Source organism: Lytechinus variegatus, chromosome 7 (genome assembly GCF_018143015.1).
Source record: "Lytechinus variegatus isolate NC3 chromosome 7, Lvar_3.0, whole genome shotgun sequence".
NCBI classification, from domain to species: domain Eukaryota; kingdom Metazoa; phylum Echinodermata; class Echinoidea; order Temnopleuroida; family Toxopneustidae; genus Lytechinus; species Lytechinus variegatus.
In genome coordinates, this window is record NC_054746.1 from 8,063,842 (window position 1) to 8,070,507 (window position 6,666).

A 6,666-nucleotide genomic window follows, 5' to 3' on the forward strand; every position below is an offset into this window, starting at 1 on the left:
CTCGCACCATTGCACGAATAAGAATATTCGCTATTTGTGTTGTACAACGCCTCGGAATCTAGCGAAAATATGAAGAAAAAAAAAGAGTTTTTCCCTCCAGTAATCTATGAAAAGGGAGCAAAAATATTGAAAGCGAAAAGCAAAATCCCACAAGCTGGGCCCACAAGCGCACATGATCTTGGACAGCATTGCGCATTTAGCCAGCGGGCTGTACGCGCATTGTCACCTTATTCAATGAAATCGCATTGTGACGTCACCTCCTAAAGCCGTGCAATGGTACATTTTGGATGGTACGTCTTGTGTGCAACGGTACGAATGTGTGACATTCAGCCTCCCATTTGATCGCGTACAACAAGCTAAGTAGGCGTTGTACAAAAATAAATCTTGATTATGGAAAGCCAATAATGCAATATTGAGTGATTTCAAGTTTTGTGTAAGTTGCAAGCACGATTGTGATCACCTACCATGACACCTAATGGGACTTTATAAGAATAATGAGCTAAAACACATTGTTAGCTCAACATAAAGTGAGATTTGTTCTTGAAGCAGCTTCATTTGAACATAAATGCCCAGTTCTAACTTCCAGTGACAACATATAAATGAGTTTAAACAGAATACAATAAAATTACCACCCAAGTGTTTTTGGATGTATTTGATAATGAACAAATATGTACCAGATGATTCTAGTAGAAAAATGTGTAATTGGTGAGAATGGACAGAATAAACAAGGCATCCCAGGCAGACATTGGGTCTTCTTTTTTTCCCCAAGCAATGATGATACACTGTACGCTTATCTATGTTTGTGATCTTGAGTGTAATCATTTTCAGCCAACATTTAATGATTTCACAGATTTAGATTGATGTACCGGTAAATGAGCCATGACTAGGTAGTGTGATTTTAGATGATGTATGATTTCAGGTATGACCCAGTGTACTTCTTCATCAAAGAGGCTCTTTTCAGAAGAAAACATTTTGGAGAAATTATTTTTCAATGTTGGAATCCATTTGTGTAAACATCATGCCTTATGCTGCAATACGCACATATGAAAACTAGATACAATATAATCAAGTTAATTAGCAAGATGTTTTTGATGATGTCAATGAATTGATGCAATTCCCCAAATCAAATTTTGCTTAAAGTGTTTCAGTGTAGTCTAGCGGTAGTACATTTGTCTTAAATGCAAAATTGTATTAAATCCTATGTAGATGTGTCACAGTACAATTTTTTTATACAGGATATATTCTTGGAACTTAGAATAATGTTTTGTTCTATCTCCTTATACTTGCAGTCGTGTCACGTGGTGTACAACATGGATACACCCCCTATCTGGGAAAGTCTACCAGAGCTACAGATGTGACACCAATCTGGACATCTTCATCTGCACTGAATGTATGGTGTGATCATTTGTTGGTACATACATGGACATGATGTATAATCCACCTGTATAGAAAGACAGCCTGCTCAGAAAGACCAAATGTTATATCCTTTGAAATATACAACAAAGGAACCCGTTTTGTAAATGACTCTTTTTCTTATCTCTGATAGAGATGACTATGAGGGACTGGTACTTTGACACCAGACATTATACACATTCTATTTTTGGTGTTTCACATATCTATATGGAAATTTCCACCATGTAATAGTAAATCAAATTGAATGAACCAAATGTCATTTTAAAAAGACTATCTGCATTCGCTACTAATGAACCAGGGTAGGAAATGGTGTTTATTTTTAGGGGCTATTTTTATCCACAAATAGAATGATTGCTGACATTTGGGGGCTATTTCTTTCATATTAAGAGCTACATTTTTGTTGCGACAAGCACTTACGTTGCAAAAGCATTTCTCATAATTCAAGACAAGATTAGCGCTACAAAGCGTTGAATTTTGTGAATTTACAGGGAATTTTCCAACACTGACATGAACCCATCTTTAGGTATTTTATGAAGACTTTTGTGTAGCTCAAAGGAGCAGGTCCAAGCTATTATCTCTGAACAGTGATCTTCAGTTTTCTTTTTCTCTTTCTGGAAACCTTTTATTCTGTTTCAAACTTGATCTAGAATGAAATTCTGTTTTTGAGAGAAATGTTCAATGAATTCCATTTTGTGATGAATTTCTCCCTAAAAGTATGAAACCAAAACAGATTTTTGCTTTGATTTACGGATAAACAGAAAATCACTGTTCCTAATTATTTGCTGACTTTCAAAATTATCTGAATTATCTGTTGTTTCATTAATGAATACATATTATGTAGAGTATGATTACTAGGAGAAAATGATTTGTGCTCAAGGTTACAAATAATTTTCAAGCATCATGAGGTTTGTCATTAATATGGCTTGTAGGTTTTTATAGAGTTAACTTGGTTTACATGAAGTTAGTAATTGTGTTTATTTTGTGTTTACTATTCTGCAAAAGTGGACCCAAAGGTTTTCCAGAGTTTTCCTCGAATGAGTTTTACCTCTGTTTTTTTACCCTGGATCTACTTGTCATAGAATAAAAGGGGAACGCAAGTCCCAAACCATTGGGGGAAATTGGATCATTTTGCAAAACACTTGTTTCTTTATGCACACAATAATAATACTGTAATGCAAGTCTGTTGGATTAATGAGATAAAAAATTGGAAAGCGTGAATTCAACCCATCCCAGGGTCGTCATTTGTTTTGAGTTGCCGAAGTTTTCTTCAATCTTTCGCCCTAGACTCTTAACTGGTCTCTTGATTGTTAATCCAAACATACTTCATGTACTAGTATTACACTTATATGTTCAAAGTGAAGATTTACTTTGCATCTGGATGGCTCTGCACCAATTATGTAATACCCCGTAAGGTTTTTTTTTTTATTTTATTTGTAATTGCTTTTTCATGTGACCATCCACCCCCAAACCAACAATAAGTTGCCAGGGAAGCTTCTCTGTAAATAGCCAAAATAGTAAATTTGATCCTCAAAATGAAAAAAAATAGCTTCTTCGTACTGTCAAAATTTAGATTAGAAAAGTTAAATAGAACAAAAATAGAAACAAGGGTTTCTTTGACATCAGTTTTTGCAGACTTCTTGAAAGTTGCAAAGTGTACATCTTATGCACAAGTGAACTCCAAATTTTAAACGTTAAAAAAAAAATTTGAAGTTCTTGCTTAGTTTTTCTGCATTTAATCGAGTACATGTTTGGGTTATTGTTTATCAATTTTGACAAATGAATGCTTAGGATGTGTCTCTTTTCAAACAAACAAAAATCTCAAAACTCATGGCTGTTCAATTGATAGCGTGAAATTTGAAATCAGGGCAATATATAATGTCACTTATCCTAACCAATCTAATTACGGCTCAGCTGAGCAAAACAGGCTTCCCTATGGTTTATGACTGGTGTTCCCATTTAATAACACAAGGACTCCCTCCCACCCTCATTTTAATTTGTGTGCAATAGCTTACACTTATTTTCCATTAATATAATCAATAGGTTCTGTCCAGTTTCATAAATTATTACAATAAAATTGTTTTATGATATGAAATTTTTAATTTCAAATTCTAAGTTAAAGAGATTAAGGCTATTTCAAATGCAGGAATAGCAAAGTTTGCTATTGGCTAATTCAGTCTATTTGTGTTTTTAATTTCACAAAATAATTTTTGTATCTTGTATCATCAGCATAGATAATGAAATTTGATATTTCAAAGGATTCAACTATGAACACAACAAACACCCAAGTACACTTCATTGCAGGATAACATGTTATGGAAAGAATATCTTCGCACAAACTATCAGATCAAAAGTTATCAAAAGAAGTAAACTAAATTGGTCTCAAAGATGTGCGAGATGAAAAAGGTCACTCACAGGTCAAAAGTCACAGAGGTCATTTTGTACCCCAAAATATCCCTTTTTCATGATAAAATGAATAACCATGTGAAGATTTAACTTCAAACTTACCTCTTTCGTATGGGTGTGACAGAGCTCATGAATCCATCTATTTTATTTTCATTAGTCCCAGTAATAGGGGAAGGTGGGGTAAGTTGAGCATAGGGGCAAGTTGAGCCACCAGCCCCAGGCCAATAATGAATGAGTCAGACATTGTGGTGGTGTCATGTATTGATGACCCATAGCATAACCCCTAACCCCACCACATTGTTTCCAACTTTGAAACAAAAAGTAGTTTTTTGGAGGGAAAAATATGAATTTCAGCCAAAAAAGTAAAAAAAGAGTGTGAAATAGATAAGTGCTTTATAAACACACACGTCTTTAAATATAATAAAGACATGATAACAACATTATTAGTCCAGGTATGGATCTTCATTCTTGTTATAGTCTTTTATATGATGGATGCATAATAAATGTGTGGATACAAAATTATCGCACTAAGTTCGGACTGGGGTAAGTTGAGCCAAACAGCATGGGGCAAGTTGAGCCATGGTAATTCCTATGGTAATATATCTTAAAAAACAAACAAACCATAAAATTCGATTGAAAAGCAGGCTGAAAGGAGCAAATTTACATGACTGCTCTTTTCCTTTTACAGGATGTTAGTATTTATAGAGAATTAGCCAGTGAAAAGACTTTAAACAAAAAATTGACATGCTGGTTCTCCCCCATACAGTTTGTACATAGTTTTTGTGGCTCAACTTACCCCAGAAGGTGGCTCAAACTTACCCCATATATGGGGCAAGTTGAGCCATTTGACATCGTTTTTTTCAGAGGTCACGATGACTTTCAGTGTGGGGATATAGGTGGAAAATATTTCAGAAGAATTAAATTTCAAGGCAAGGTACTTATTTCGACAAGATTATTAATCATATCAATTCTAACATGCAAAAAGCAAAAACTGTCACAACTTACCCCGCCTTCCCCTATATAGTGCTAGACTGCTAGTGATGTGTTTTTCTTTTTGTTTCAATATATCAAGAGTATATAGTCCCGGGGCCCATCTTACAAAGAGTTGCGATTGATCCAATCAATGGCAACTATGGAAAGCCAGCAACATCTAAGATGCATGTTTGTTCAAAAAAAATTTCTAGATATGAATGTAGAGCCATAAATTAATTGATTTCTTGACAATTTGGTGTGTTCTCCTTTGTTTAAAAAGGACATTTTCTAAATATCCTGTAGAAAAGATGATGACGCTGATGGATTTCCATAGAGCTACGATTGATTGGATCAATCGTAACTCTTTGAAAGACGGTGCTAGATTTTTTTGTGAAACACTCCTTTGATTTGTTTCTTATGTCACATGTAATGTACGATAGCTTGGACCTGCCCAATAACGTTTGCTTGTCTGTACTATATACTTGTTTTGTATTCATGATTGTTTTTTTTTTATTTCTTGAAAAAAAGAAGAGAATGTAAGACCAGCTGCCTGGAAGATTTATTCAAGTTGCAGGACCATAGCAGTAGACCTCGATTGATGGTGGTAGGCCCTCATCCTCACAAACATGGCCTCCTGTCTGGTTTGAGCTGGGATCTTCCTGCCAGAATCACACAATTAGTGACGTCACTACCGAGAGATCTATTTTTCAGTATGCAGAGAAGGGCACTGGACACTGTTGTGCATGGTATACAACTTACCACAATGTAAGTGCTTTGATAATGATTTCAATGATATTTTGTGTAGCCTAGAGTATGCAAGACAATGCAATCGGTTTTCCAGTAATTATGTACTGAGGGCAATAACCTTTGTGAAAATATTGGGCAGCAACTTTCCCCATATCAGGATTTTCTCTCTCTTTTCTTTTGATGACTGTAATCCCTTCTCTTGACCTTTACTGTTATTTCTTCCCATTCCTGTATCCTTTTGTTGGGTATGTGTCAATCCATTGATTATAGTCTTTCTTTATATACCTCCAAGTACTATTTGTTCTAGCTGTTGCTATAACTTTATCTTTGTTTCACATTGTTGCAACATAATTGCCATGACTGGTTTAATAGTGTGCTAAGAAGATAAACAATTTTATATATACAGATTTTGATCTTCTTAATATTTTGATTGCAAAACATTGATGAGCAAAGAGCATTATCTTGCAATGTATTTATTCTCCTTTCTGTATGTGTCATTTTGGGGGTCAGACAAATTTGAATTGATATTTCAAAGTTGATCGCGGTCATTTTGCCATGTACAAGTGCCGAGTGTGTATCCATCATAAAATCACAGAATGTGAAGAGATAATGTGGACTGCACGAATGTTTAGATATGTGATGATCAAGGTAGGTTCTCAATATAGGTTTGTCTGCCCAAATCTTCAGCTTCGGACATAAATTTTTCACCCATTTTTATGAGGGTCGTGCACTTCAATGGTTTTTCCATGGTGTGTAAAAAAAAATGCTCTTTCAATCAAAGCAATATATGTAAGTCTGGAATCTTGTTTCAGAAGTACAATGTCAAATTTTGATTTCTAGAGACTTGCCAGTGTGGTGTTTCAAGTTGACCCATATTGATATTTGAAATATTGATGGAGCAGTTTAGCCAATATGGCTTTGGAGCTCAGTGGTATTTATCTAGATTGTCCAAAAACTGGTTTGCACTCCAACAGGATGCAGGTAATCAATAATTTGTTCTGCACAAAGATAAGAGAGAGGAACTGGTGACGTCTGTATGGAGAGAGCACTGCTAATTTTGTTTCATTTTGTTTCAGTTGCATGTGACATCTTATATTTGGTGTTTGGAATTTGGTAATGTTGTGATTATCT